This window comes from Cryptomeria japonica, chromosome 8 (genome assembly GCF_030272615.1).
Source record: "Cryptomeria japonica chromosome 8, Sugi_1.0, whole genome shotgun sequence".
NCBI lineage: Eukaryota > Viridiplantae > Streptophyta > Pinopsida > Cupressales > Cupressaceae > Cryptomeria > Cryptomeria japonica.
The window spans coordinates 377,502,645-377,518,679 of NC_081412.1; positions in this window are offsets into that span (position 1 = coordinate 377,502,645).

Sequence of the window (16,035 nt, forward strand, 5' to 3'; positions counted from 1 at the left end):
GGAGATGTAGGATTTTACAAGTGGATGAAGGGATAATAGGATTTAATTGAATAAAATGAATTTAATTCAATTTGGTTGTAATTTGGGGAAATCAAATAAATTAGATTTATTCAATTTAGGATAAACTATTTAATTAAATTTGAATTTAATTAAAAGTGGATAGAAGGGATTTAATTGAATAAAATGATTTATTCATTAAATCTAAAAAGAGGCCTAGTGAATTTAATTTAAATAAATTGAGTAATTTACTTAATTTAAATAGAGGAATGTGGGTGAATTAATTAAATTGGATTTAATTAAATAGAGAAATGAACATAAAATATTCATTTAGGAATATGGTCATTTTTATACGTCTACATTACGTGTGTGCACATGTTAATTCAAAGAAAATGATGTGTTATCGCGATTTATGATCAAATAAAATTTTTATGTCATTCTGAAATATGCCATGCCCTAGTTTTGATAATTGATGTTGATAATGCCCCCTTGGGAGATGAATCAAAAATTTGAAGAAATTTGATGTGATTTGATAATTGTGTTTGCTTTGCAAAATTTTGGCTATGTGGAATGCTTAATTGATTCATCTCCCGATAATTGATGTGTGTGAGGGTACGAGGAAGACCACGAGCGAATTACATGCTCAATCCCCTAACCCTAATTTTATTTCACCCTATAAAAGGGGAAAAGTGCATGGTTTTGTCTCATTTGTGTTTGTTGACTTTAGAGAAATAGACTTTTGGAGAGAAGACAAAAATGCCTATTCCATATTCTATGCATCGATTCGAGCACGTTTGGAGGTATCAGAGGCTTGCCGCGTATGGACCACCGGTAAGTCAACCTTTTTAACCCCTTTTTTATTTTTTATTTTGTCATTTTTGGTACTTTTTTGGAATTTTTCACGCAGGTTTCATGTTTTAGCACATCTAGGTCATCGGTCAACGCATACGAAAAATTTTATAGCATATAAGGTTGTAGATTTTAGATTGCGTTTGAAAACGTAGGGTAGCACATAGGTTTTATAGGTTAGCGCATAAATGTACATTGCGCATTAGGGACACAGGGTAGCACAGAAAGTGAAATAGGTAGTGCATCAGGTAAACCTAGCGCATTGGGTAGACAGGGAGTCACATGGGTAGGGGTAAGTAGCACGTAGGTTAGACCTAGCGCATAGGGTTAGATAGGTAGTGTAGCCATAGGATAGGTTAGTGCATAAGATAGATTTAGTGTTGAGGGTAGCTTAGATAGAGCATTTGAAGAAATAGGTAGTGCATAGAGTTAATCTAGTGCATGGGATAGATAGGATAGCGCATGGAGAAAATAGGTTAGCACATCAAGTCAATCTAGTGCGTTGCCAAATTTAGTTAGCGCATGCAGTCGGTTTTGTGAGAAAAGGTGATTTTGTGAGTGAGGAAAATTGATAGGATAAGGTTAGTTTTGTTGGGATAGGTGTAAAATGTTTCATTTCTATGTTTGTTGTCATGGTTTTGATAGTTTGTTCAATATAAGTGCTGATATAACTTGGTTTGATTTGCGATTTTTCAAGTTATTCATAGATATCGATGTGGATTTGGTATAAACTTGATTTGATTTGCATTGTTTCAAGTTAATATATGTGGAGCCTGATTTGTGTTACAAGCTGATATGATTATGGAACTTGAGTTATTTTACAAGTTGATATGGGTTGGAAACTTGAGTTGTGTTACAAGTTGATATGGATAGATATGATGTGATTTTGATTTTGATATCTATGTTTTGATGAGGAAACTTATATTGGACTTGTTTTGCTATTTGACAGGAGTGATTGGGAGTGATTCAATCACGTGAGCGGTTCCCGAGACCATGGGCATTGATACCACGGTTGGCACAGACTGATCTAGACATTATTGAGAGATGCAGCCTGTCTTCCCTATTGGATATGCCTTGGTTTACTGTGAATCGGGGTTTACTTACAATGCTTGCAGAGAGATGGCACAGTGATACGAACACCTTCCATTTTGCCACAGGGGAGATGACAGTGACTCCCGAGGATTGTTACCGAATCCTACGCATACCTGTAGTAGGTGCACTACTACCTTATGAGCAGTCAAAGGAGGGCGAGACAAAGGCACTTCATCGGATTTTTCATGATGATACAGTGTGCGGATATGAGATTCCATGGCAGGAGTTTCTGGATTTGGACTATGCGCCTCTTCCATCGGTACTGGTAGGGTTTGTAGGTGGTTTCCTATGTCCCAACCGCAAGTCGAAGGGACTATCTGTGGGATGGGGATTGGTGCTAGAGGAGATGGTTACACAGGACCGCAGGTTCACATGGGGATTAGCTATGCTAGCCCATTTGTACAGGGACTTGCACGAGGTAGTATACCTCAGTTATGGTAGTTTGTCAACTGGTGTTACACTTCTACAGGTAAGGTGCTGGGAGCACATTCCTATAGCTAGGCCATTGGTGGATAGAGATAGGCCGGTTGGACGTGCCTATGCATATGGATACAGGGGGTTAGTTGTCCAGCGGAAGCTGGGCAAACTGGAGCATTGGAGGAGGGTATTGGATGATATTGATATGGTCATATGGCGACCGTATACAGGTTGTGAGGTTTGGGGTGAGGATGGTTTGGAGATGCCATATGTCTTCATGACCCAATTTTTAATAGGGAGGGCCCCTTTTGTGATTGAGAGATTTTTGGTTACAAGAGTTTTGCGGCAATTTGGTCAGCAGCAGGGGATACCACAGGGGACCTGTTTGTATGCACGTCGGAGGTTGGACATACCAGATTGGGGTCTGACTATTGACAGTGTGGTGGCCGTAGAGGAGTGTGTGCAACTAGCAAGCCAGATATGGGATTATGCCCCAGAGATTTTGGATGCTGGGATGACGAATGAGTTTGCCAGATTGTTTGCAGCTCGTGCCGTGGCAAGGATATCGGATCCAGCGGAGATGCAGCCCACTTTTGATGATGAGGAGGATGAGGGAGGGGGAGATGGGAATGAGGGAGGAGGTGGAGGAGGTCAGGGTAGGAGAGGAGACAAAGGTAGAGGAGGTTTGGCTATTGGAGTAGGGGGTGAGGAGATGGTAGGAGAGGTGATAGCAGTAGTCAGAGGGACTGATGAGGTGAGACGGCCAGCCGAGAGGAGGAGGATGGATGTGCTACCTCCACCAACACCGAGGACAGGTAGAGGGATGGGGGGTACCCCTTCATAGGTGCCCCTACGGGTCTAGATTCTGACTCACATGGAGGATGCCCAGATTAGGACCTTACAGGTGATAGTGCAGCAACTGTAGGCATAGCTATTAGCATACTAGCATTAGATTACATAGCTGACCATTGAGCGCGACACCGAGATAGAGCGATGGGGTCAAGCAAAGGAGCTCACAATGAGTGTGCAGAGAGCTGTAGTAGGTAGTCCGATGAGGGACACCTTGAGAGAGCTGGCTTTGAGAGCCCAGGAGGTGGAGTACTACCGTCAACATTATGAGGCTGTGGTGCCCAAGGAGCGTCGAGTGCAGAGTTTTACGCAGTCGAGATCAAGTCAATCTCGAGAGACTGGATCGCGGTCAGAGAGGAGAGGCATGACAAGGCCACTGAGACATGATCCACCTGGAGATCCAGGGGCTGGGACTTCTGCGGCGAGACCGTCTCCTTCAAGAGATAGTCATACTTGAGAGACATTGTCTCCATTGTATTTTTTATCATTGTATTTGGCCGAGACATGACATATATTGTACATTTTGATCATTTTTGATATATATATATGTGACACCATTTTCTTTGATCATGTGATGTGTTATGGATGCATTTTTTATATGATGGTGTTTATTTTATGATAATGCAATGCTTAGATAGATGATATGATGAAGTGAAATGCAATGATGTAAATGTATGATGTTTATGAGATGTATGTATGTTTTGATATGTTGTGAGATGTATCTTGAAAATGAGATGTATGATGTAACTAATTATAAAATGATATGTAACTAAATGTAAAATGGTATGCAACTAATTGTAAAAATGATATGCAACTAATTGTAAAATGATATGCAACCAAATGTAAAATGGTATGCAACTAATTATAAAATGATATGCAACTAATTGTAAAATGATATGCAACTAATTTTTTTTTGGAGCACCCTCATTTTGCATTTGTCATCTGATATAACCACATGTTATTTGCTTTTGATATATGTATCATCATTGAGCATGGATTGATTTTTGGATATGTTGAAAATTTATACAAGCATAATGGTATAATTAAACCATGATAACCTGAGAAAAATTTACATGATGTTTGATTTTGTAAGATAGCACAAGCGCCAAGGTATAATTGAACTAGGACGACCAGAGTGCTGATTGCGTATTAACAGACAAGATTAAACCATTTGTATGCGTAAAGTGGAATCATGTCTTCAGTGATATTCGTTGGATCACGTCTCGAGACAAGTATCTACATAGTACAAATGATTGCCTCATAGACAGAAGACTAAGAAAATATTGGAGTTTCTCGATGTTCTCTAGCTTGGAAGCTTTGTTGAGAAAATTTAGAGAATCCAATAATTCAAAAAGTTAAATGCAAAAATAGTCAAGACTTTATGCAAAATGCAACAGTTGGTACTTCAGAAAATTATCCATCGTATTTCTCTTGTGAATCTGTTATTGATCGATGTTTTATTTTGGGTTTGTGTAATTTTTTGCTTTGTTGGACATGATGCTTTGAGTTTTGCAAATAGTCTTGACGGTTTGAACATGTTTGTAAGTTTTGATGTTTATTGTCTCCAACTAAGTGTACCTCTCGATGCGGGTATGTACAGTGACTACCAAGCCATGGTAAAGTGTGGTGAAAGGATAGATGGATAAATCAGGATAGTGACTATGCTAAGTATGTCCTGAATGGATATTTGCTAAGTGTCGGGTGATGGTCGATAGTGTTTTACTATGGAGATAAGGATATGGATATAGATAAAGGAGCTATCCTTTCACAATAGCGCTTGTTACCAGGTTTTCACCAGTTGCTTTTATTGTACCTTTTTATTTGCTTTTTCTTGATTTTTTGATTTTTTTTATTGTTTTTGACTTTTTCCATGCATTAGACTACTCAAGTGTAGTATTTCTTCAGATGAATGTTGTTAGTTTGTTCGTCGAGAAAATCTCCTTCTGAAGTTGTTAGCTGATAAGCACCTGATCCATAGACTGATATGATGACATAGGGACCTAACCAGTTAGGTTCAAATTTCCCTTTCTTTTCTTGATCTTGCTGATTTCTTGGATTTTCCTTGAGGACTAGGTCACCAACTTTAAAATTTTGAGGAATGACCTTGTGATTGTAGCTTCTGCACATGCATTGCTGATATGCTTTGAGATGAGTGTAAGCATGCTGATGTCTTTCATCTAATAGTTCCAGTTCTTGTAGTTGGTTGACTCGATACTCTTCATCTGGGATTAAGCCTTTTAGAGAGACTCTGAGAGATGGAATTTCTACCTCCAATGGTAAAATAGCTTTTGATCCATAGACCAATGAGAAAGGTGTTGCTTTTGTAGGTGTGTAGATGCTAGTTCTGTATGCCCAAAGTGCTGGATTGAGTTGTACATGCCAATCTTTCGCTGCATCATTCACTGTTTTCTTTAGGATTTTTAGTATTGTCTTATTGGATGCTTCTGCCCGACCATTCCCCTGGGGGTAGTATGGTGTAGAGAACCGATGTTGTATTTTGAATTGTTCACATAGTTCTCAGACATCTTGGTTTTTAAACAGTCGTCCATTATCGGTGATGATGGAGCTTGGAATACCATATCTGCAGATCAGATAGTTTAGGATAAAAGAGGCAATTTGTTTTCCAATTACTGTGGTCATGGGGGCTGCTTCTATCCACTTGGTAAAGTATTATGTTGCAGTTATAATGAACTTGTGTCCATGTGAAGATGAAGGATGAATTTTGCCGACCAAGTCGAGTCCCCACTGACAAAAGGGCCAGGATGTTGTAAATGGCTGCAATTCCTATGCTGGAGTATGTATCAGATTGCCATGGATCTGGCATTTAGGGCACTTTTTTGCGAAATGATAAGAATCTTTTTCCATGGTCGGCTAGTAATATCCCATTCTTAGAAGCTTTTTAGCAAGAGTAGTCTCACTTGAATGTGTGCCACAGATACCTTCATGAAGCTCGTGTAAAGTGGAATCAGATTCATTACGATCAAGGCAACAAAGAAGAGTACCATCTAGACCTCGATGGTACAAAGTATCAGCAGTAAGGGTATAGCGGGTGGCTTGTCAGATAAAATTATGCTTTTGGTTTTGGGATTGGTCAATGTGTAGAATATTGTTCTTTAGATAATCATATATTGGTCCATACAAAGGGGAATCCGAACCAGTCAAGGCATAGACAACATGGGATTTAGAGTGGTCATAGGCTGGGGAGAACAATTGCTCTACCAGAAACTCGTAATGACTCTGTTGCTCTGGAATCTGTAGTAATGAAGTGATAGTAGCCATTGCATCAGCTACTTTGTTGTTCAATCTTGGTATTTGCTCGAAGGTGATGTGTAAAAAATACTGTTTGAAGTCATCCACCATTTGTTTGTAGGGGAATTGCTTGTCATCTTTTGTCTAATAGTCATTGTTGATTTGATTGACAACTAGTTGTGAGTCTCCATAGACCTTTAACTCTATGATTTTCCATTCTACGACCATTTTGATGCCTATAACCAATGCCTCATATTCAGCCACATTATTTGTGTATGGGAACATAAGCTGATATGATCTTGGTATAGTGTGTCCTTCAGGAGTGATGAAGAGAATGCCAGCACCTAAACCATGTTGTGTGTAGGATCCGTCAAAGTATAGGGTCCATTGCTTGGTAGAAATAGCAAGAACATCTTTGTCCAGAAATTCAATCTCCATAGTTTGTTTTCTTGGTAGTGGTGCTTCAGCTAGTTGATCTACAATTGCTTGTCCTTTGATAGCTCTTCATTCTATGTATTGGATATCAAATTCACTGAGAATCATTACCCATTTAGCCAATCGACCTATAAGAGCTGCCTTGCTGAGTAGATATTTGAGAGGATCAATTTTGGCCACTAGCTTAATTGTGTGTGCTAGCATATAATGTCGAAACTTTTGAGAAGTGAAGACTACTCTTAGACAAGCCTTCTCAATGAATGTATAGTTGAGTTCATAGCCATTCAATGTCCTACTGATGTAGTATATGGCTCGTTCCTTTCCTTGTTGATCTTCTTGTGTCAATAGTGCCCCCAGTGATATATTAGTTGTTGAAATGTATAAAATGAGTGGCTTTCTTGCTATTGGTGGTACTAGAACTGGTGGGTTTATTAGATACTGTTTGATTTGATAAAAAGATTTAGCACATTTAGCTTCCCATCTGAAAGGTACATTCTTATGTAGCAAGTGATTGAATGGTAGACTTTTATCAGCTAGTTGAGCGATGAATCACCTGATTGATTGAAGTCGTCCTTGTAGAGAGCGAAGCTGACTGATATTTTTTGGTGGTGGCATCTCCATAATGGCTTGTACCTTTGTTGGATCCACTTCAATACCTTTAGCTGAGACTATGTAGCCTAGTAACTTTCCTGATGTAACCCCGAAGACACACTTCTTAGGGTTGAGCCTGACTTGGAATTTTTCCAATCGATCAAAAATCTTTGTTAAGATGCTAAGGTGTTCTGCTCTAGTGAAGGATTTAGCTAATAAATCATCCACATAGTCTTCCATGAAGGTATGCATCATGTCATGAAAGATTGTTGTTGTAGACGTCTAAAAATGGTCAACGCTTGTGGAGTCATACTTTAACATTTACACATTGCCTTATTTTAGGGTTCTTGCATCACATTAACATTTCTTCTATGTTGTGCACTTGGTCTTTATCATTTGTGAGCATCGAGTCCTTCTTCTGCATTCCTCATTTTTATCGCTTTCGAGTTAGGTCTTGTCGATAGCAATCTTCAATCATGATTTTGGTCGATCTTATCCTGTCGCACCATGATGCGTGCTCATTTATTATCATTTTGGACATCATCAATCCTAATTGATGATAGAATTAGGGTTTTGTCCTCTTTTCAATCTTTCAATCATCTTTAGCTTGTTAGTAATCATTTGCGATTATCAACTTGTCAATCTCATCATTTTGTGATCGATTCATCATCGATCCTTGTCCTTATCAATCTTGTCATTTTGCGATCGATTCGTCATCGATCCTTGTCCTTTTCAATCATGTCAATTTGGATCGATTAGTCATTGTTGCTCATCAATTGGCACCTATCAATTTGATCTCCTTGTCAATCTTGGTCAATTTGTCATTAATTTTTGTCAACCAATCTCAATCATTTATCAACATTGGTCCTTTTTCAATTAGAATCATGATCGAACCTACATTAATTTCTTGTTGTCTTGACCTAATTCCTTGTCCTCTTATTTCTAGGGTTTTATGATTTGTTCATTTAATCCTTTTCTTCTTCTTTGTGGGTTAAATAAATCTATTTATTTAGTCCTAGGTCTCTTTCATGAATTAATTAATAGATGAAAACCTATTAATTAATTCACCTAATTTATATTTCATCTTTTTCCTCAATTTTCTAATTTGGTAATTTCTCCTAATTCCTAATTTCTATTTCTTCTATTTTCTTTAATTTTTCTAATATTTACCCTAATTTCATTCCCTCATTTTCTCCTATGTTTATGCTTCCATTTGTTGCAATCATGGAGGCTATTTTCTCTCTTTCCTTTTGTCATGGGAATGGCATTTCAATCTTGTCATAATTTGTCATACATCTTGCATAGCAACTTGTCATAATTTGTGCATAATTTGTCATACACCTTGCATAGAAAATGTCACACATTTGTCATAATTTTGCCATTCTTGATTTGAATTTCCTTTCAAATCTCTTCATGCTAATCTTGTCCTCTCTCCAATTTGTCTATAAATTGGATGATTTTCTTCAATGAAAGGAAATCAATCACATTTTCGAGTAACCTTATGATGTGAATTTCATCTCTCAACAACTTGCTTTCCACTTGCATTTTGCACTTGTAGGTGAGATCCACATCAAATTTGAAGGTGAAAGAAGAACAATGGAGCCACATGAAGGATATATCTACGTCAGTTTGCTTCGATTTCATTTGATTTGAATATCGTCTTTATGTCTTCATTGATTGGATTAGGATTGCTTTCATAGCAGCTTTAGGTTTTGTGGTTGTCCTAATTGCTATTGCTTTGATGATTTTCAATTTCCTTATCTACATTTTCTAGTGAAACCAACGTGAACTAACCCCTTAACCATGTTTTGAGTGCTTTTGAGCTGTTTGTAGGTGAAAAACTCAAGAAACAGGGCGACTCGGAGCTCTCTGGACACTTCTGCGCCTGTGTTGAAGTTTTTTGTGCCTGTGTTTGAGTTTTCTGTGCCTGTGTTGAAGTTTTCTACACTTGTGTTGAAGTTTTATGCGTCTATGTTGATTGGTTCTGTGCTTGTGTTGAGGCATTCTGTGCCTGTGCAAGGCTAGAAATAGAGGTGAAATCAGTTGTTTTTACTTGCAAATTTGTTTATTTTCATTCTGTTTCTTGCATTCTGGTTTTTCTTTGGTACTAATTCTTTGTGTAGCATCTTGGCGTTACGTGTGATGAAGACTAAAAATGCAACTACTAACGAATCTTATGCAGGACGCGGTCAAAGACTCTCATTAAAACATCTTGCTTGCAATTTTTAAAGTAGTTGCACATTTTATTTCTTAAAGGATAATGAACACCATGCATGCTTTGTCTATTTTTAATTTGATTTCATGTTTTAACCCTTAGAAATGGGCCTACCTCCTGATTTGCCTGGCACTTCGCACAAGAATTGGTGAGAGGGAACGACCCAAAGTGGTGATGGGCTAAAGCCAAGCTCTTCCTAACCACTCTAAATAATTGTGGATGCAATGAAATTTGTAGACAACGGGTGCTAGAATGGTATTGCAATGATTTATTCACCAGATCAATACCCACCCGAATGGATGCCCTTACTAGAATCTCTTGTTTTTAGATGCCAAAATCCTTCTATCTGTTGGCTCAGGCATTGTGATACATGCATGCCGAAGACACCTCTCATGTACTCCTTAGTTAGAGATAGCAAGTTCTTGGGAAGTGATTCCCCTTGAACTCGAAGCTTGGTATGCCCGAGAAGTGAGTGCATTGTAAGGGGGAGCCGGTGCTACCAAGCGTCTAGCTATCTAGCTGAGTGTTGTATTTTATGGTTAGAGGATTCAATAGATATTTCCCTTGCCAGCCATAGGATTTGTTGTGAATGTGCTTGATTGTCTTGAGTCAAAGTCAAACAAACATTTTGTCTTCCGTGATTGTCAAAAGTCAAATAAAAAACAAACTTTCAAAAGTGCTCATAATCAACTTGGGTTTTCAAAATCAACAACCTTCAATTCAAAACAAAATCCAAACAAAAGTCTAAATTTGTCCAAGTATTCATCCAACATTTAAGCATGGCTTGTCAAAACATTGAATATCTTTGTTTCAAAATTCATGTCACTTTAGGCTAGGTTTTGCATAGTCCAACTTAGGTCCTAGGGCATATTGTCATCTCCCTTCATTTTAGTCCTTTTCATTGCAAGCGTCCTCATTTTGCACTTAGGTTCAAAATAATTTCCCTAAGTTTGCATTTCATTGTCATATCCAAGCTAGATTTCCATTTAGGTGACATTCGTGCATTATCCTTGTCACGCTAAAATTAGGTCTTGCCTAGGTTGCATTTTGCATATTCCAAGTCATTGGTCTTTGCATATCCTTATCATTGTATTGTCATCTTGTCTTGGCTTCATCTTGTCATATCATATCCTTCAATCATTTTCATGTCATATCCTAAGTCATTGTCATAATCATTGCCTTCTTGCATTTAGTCTCAAAAATTTGGTTTGTCAAACTTGAAAAATCAAAACTTTGGATGATACCCTAAGTTGTTGTTAGGGAGTCTTGACCTTGTCTAAAATTTGTCCTTTCATTAATATCATTTTTGTCAAACCTAGCTTAGTATCCAAGCATATAGGTGAGACATTGTCAATTTGTCCTATTGTCATTTGGTCCTTTGTCCTTTAAGGTCTTGGCTTCATTTCAACTTCCCAAGGTTGAGTCTTTAGGTTTGCATTCCAAAAAGTTTCTCCAAATCTTGAAAAACAACAAAAACATAGGTTGCATTCTTGCCATAGATTGCATTTTCATCTATTTAGGTTGCATTTAGTTGCATATCATACATCATCCTTTTAAAATAAAAATAAAATCCCAGAAGTATTACATTTGCATAGTGACATGTTTGTTGAAATGAGGTCTCAACCTTCTTACGAAGCCATGTCATCACAATTGAGCAATCAATCATGTCAATCCAATCTCTACATGTCTCATAACTTGGATCAAACTTATCATGATGATTTAAATGTCCAAATACAAAAACTAGAGGAGAAACTAGCTCAAGAAAAGCAGATATTGGAACGAAAAGTGAAAAACAGTGAGAAGATTAGATCCCAAATGTCCAAAACATTTCAAAAATTTCAAGGTCCAAACCCAAACTTTGAGCCAATTGATTTAAGACCTCTTATCGAACAATCAAACATACCATCTCTCCTCTCACAAATAGAGATGATGAAATAATTTCAAGAAAAGAGACAACAACATTATGTGCCTCCACAACAAGAACAAGAAGGTGTTTACTATCAATCACATTTTCAACCATCACAACCAATTGTTCAACAATTCAAACATTTCCAACAGACACAACCAATGGTCCAACATATTCAACCAATGGTCCAATTTCAACAATATGTCCAACCAACTATACAATGTCAACAAATGGTTCAACCAATGGTAGAATATCAATGTCAACAACTACAACCAAACATTCAAAAACAAAGGTTGCAGCACACACCAACCCAAGTTTCAAACATGTCAGGACAATTGAACCAAGTCCAATATCAAAACATGACATCAAACCAAGACCAAATTCTTGCTAATAAAGTTAAAAATATAAATCCAATCATGTCAAAACCTCACAAGGATTCAAAGGCGTCTCCAAAGAAAGGTGGCCTTATTAGACAAATCTTAAAGAGAGTCCTAAGTGATTTTCCTGAGGATGATCAAAATCATACACCAATGTCTAGAAATGGCTCATCCATCCATCAAGAATTTGACCCTCAATTTGCCTCCACTTCCCCTCCCATTCCATCATATTTTGAAGTTTCACAAGAGCAATTTACACCATCACCTCCAAATGATGCATCAAATAATGCATCCTCCCAAGGATTATTTGCCACAAAAATATATGTGTGTAGGAGAAAAAGTGACACTAAGCAAACATGCCCTAATCTCACTTTCAACCACACACTTGTGGAATACGAAAGAGCCTAGAGGTAACACACAATTGGCTAGTTCTTTTTGTGGAAGAGGGAGCCATGGGCTACCTATTAGGATTTCTATTCCTTTGTTGCAATTGAAAGATAAAATGATGCAAGTTCAATCTCTAACCCCAAAGTGCAAGTATGAACTAATAACAAGATTGCAGAATTGAACTTAAACAATGGAAAGCTGTAAACACAAGGACAAGATAAGAATGTAAATGCGTACCCGGTGTTAAAATATGAATTAAAATGTTTGGGATGGGGGCGCGGGTGCCACTATCCTCATTCTGCCCCTGAAACTGCTCTGGAAACTGCTGTTTTGCAACCTGGAAAGCTGTCAAAAATGCTGAAAACTGCTTCTGTCAGGAGGACCAGGGCGCCCAGTGCCCCTGTCCCAGGGACCAGGGCACCTAGCGCCCCTATCCTGGTAAGACCAGGGTGCCCCATGCCCCTGTCCTGGTCTTCTGCTCCGAAACTTGGTGTGTGGTTCCATCTCCGTCTGCTTCCGTCGGATCTGCAACTTGCGGCGTCGTCTGAATCCCGAAACCTGCACTTATATCTGAAAAAGGTGTTTGGGCGGCTATATAGGGTTTTGCCTTAGTCAAACCCCCACTTCGGTGATTTCCACCTCCACGAATAGCCAAGTTGTATTGTAAAAGTAGTGTGTGTGCAGACCTTGTGTGTGTGCAAGATCCTAAAATGCAAGTAAGCAAACTAGAGCAACCTAGAAAGTAAACCCTAATTTCTTGCAAATGATAATGTAAATGCTCCAAATCAAGATGCAAAGTGATCTAAAGCATGAATACAAATGATATAATGAGGCTTATGCAAAGACATGAAAACAACATGAAATCATACCCAACCCCAAGGGAGGGGTACAAGCCAATCTTCAATCGGTGATCCCTTATTGCTCTTCAATGTCTTCAAAGCCCTAAATGGATGAATGAAATTGATGAATGCTTGATGGATGGATGTTAAATGTTGTTGAAGTCTTCAAAGATCTGCTCTTTCGCTGCATAGAAGGCCCTTGAAACCAAAAATCTGGATCCTTTCAAATGAAGAAAGAGAGCTCTTATATATGAAACCCTAGGTCTTAATTTCAACTTTTGGCCGACCTAGAGATTGAATCTCCCGCCAATTTCTTGGGGTTAAGCTTTATTTTATGATTGGATCGCGCTCCTAAAATTTTGGGAAAAATGTTCGGGACCGTGTGCACTCCGGGCGCCATGGTCCCGACAACTTTTCACCAAATTTTCAGGGCCGTCAGATATGATGATTTTAGAGCGAATCCCGAAGTTACAGGTGATTTCGGGATGTTTTGACCCCCGAAATCAAGCCCCCAAGTTCAAAATAGGACCTAACTAGGGTTTTTGATTAAATCATGTATTGGAAGAATAAAATGAAAGGGGCACACTTTAATGAAAAGGGCCCAACTTTATGATATGGGAGATGATAAAATAGAACCTTAGACCTAATTAATTTAATTAATTAAGTGCTAAAGGGGAAATGCAATGCAAAATGCAAAATGCGCCAAGGCGGGTGCTAAACTAGGTGTGAAATTGTACCACCCTAGCAAGTGCATACAATTTATGATGCTACATTTAGCCCCCACTTTAGCGGTCATATGAACACTACCTGCATATGCAAGCTAAAGTACAGAAAAGTAAACATTATTTGAAAAAGGATATATCCATAAGTCTGTCGAACGAAGCCCCCAGCGGCATCTGCAGTACACAGTTAGGAACCGCACCCTACAAAACACACATTAGATCACAGAATCACCTAATTCTTACTAAGGAAGGTGATGAAAATTCAAGGGTAGCTATATGCCCCCCCTATTTCGGCTTGCTAATTTTAGTGAGTTGAAACAGGGTATCATGTTTACCACTTCGAATTGTTAAAGAATATTGATGACAAATGCTCACAAGAAGATTTGATATGAGATCAAAAACTAATGGAGAATCATTTGGTAAGAAAGAGGACTAAATCTCAATTCCAACACAACAAAGAGTGTGAAGATTTAAGAGTTCTCTAACACAAGATGAAGGATGTAAATGGAAACAAAATTCAAAGAGAAGAAAAGAAAGGAAAAAAGCATGAATACACATACTGGTGATCCATGAGAAGAATAGTGAGAGAGAAAACATGGACTTCTCACTCCTAGATCTTGTCTAGGTGATCCATGGGAAAAGGACATGGAAAACTAGCCCCTAGAGTTTGTCTAGGTGATCCATGTAAGGGAGGAGAGTGAGAAAGTCTAGCCTTATGCCACTAGTTCCACTCAACCTCGTGCATGTGTGTGTAAGGGAGGTTAGAAGCACCTCATAGGAGTCTATGCCCGAGTATGCTACAACCTGTATATGTATAGTACAAAAGCATGACATCTCGCTCTAAGAGTCTGTGCTCTGGTTCCGAGAATGACCCATTGCTCAAAAAGTGTAATGTTTATGTCATAAGCAAAGTAGAACAAGGATACCTACCTTCATCACAAAAGAAGATACCCCAAAAATGAAACAATGTCATAGATCCAAGCAAGAGAGTTTTGCACTCTTTAAGCAAGGATAAGATAGTTGAAAAGGGATATCTTGTAGTATGCGTAAAGGAGATCCTTAGAGGAGAAGAGATCTTTGTACAAAACACACCTATCCCCGAGAGGAATTGTTTTAGACAAATATAAAACCTTCTAGAATAAGACAAAGCAAAGAATAAGAATGCAATACTTCCTTCTTTTGCGAGGTGAAAGTGATTCTTAATGAAGGATGACGCTTTTTTTAACCCAATTGGGAGAGTGAATTCATTATGGATGTATTTTACCAAGTGCAAAAGAGGTTGTACTCAAGGACTTACACCTCTTGTAAGAGAGAAGCCTTGATCAAACAACAACAAATGCATACAAGGAATAACATCAAGTAATAAAGTTCACACCATCCACAAAATAGGAAAAAGTGGATCCTTAGATAAAAATAAGGAAAGATCATTGCCTCCCAAGGATAAGGACAATGAGAAGGACTTACACAATCTTCTAGGGAGAGATTTAGACATAAGCAAAATGTACTACATACTCACATGAGTTCATGCAAGCAAGACATTAGTGTATGTAAAATGCTCCTCACAAGAAGTGGGTAAGGTAAGAAAGAGAATACACATCTTCTCCCATATCTAGGAAAAGAGGATTCTAAAGAAAAGATGATCAATATTTCCACACTATTACCCCATAGGAACAAGAGATAACATAGAAAAATTAGGCTATTATGTTGCTTAAAAAATATGATTGCTCTTGAAATTGTACCATCATGAATGACAATGAGCCCCCAGTAAATGAGCTACCAGTGTCACATAATGATGAGCAACATAATAGCCATTAATGTTATTTAAAGACATGATAGATTGAATGAGGTATTTGAATATGACATGCTGAATGCTCAACTATAAGTGAGATCAAAAACATGTATAAAGTGATAAAAATTGAAGAAGAAAAGTCACAAGAAATCTTAGGAGAGGGATGAGTGTAATTTATTAGAGCCTTATCCCTGGAGGAAAGGACTTTATGATAAATAGGAGATAAAGATTCATAAGTGGATTTAGAAATTTGAGGGGAGTCATAAAGAGATTTGCTCATCGCCAAGATTTCCTTATGAGGGGAATGAGAGTTGATAGAAG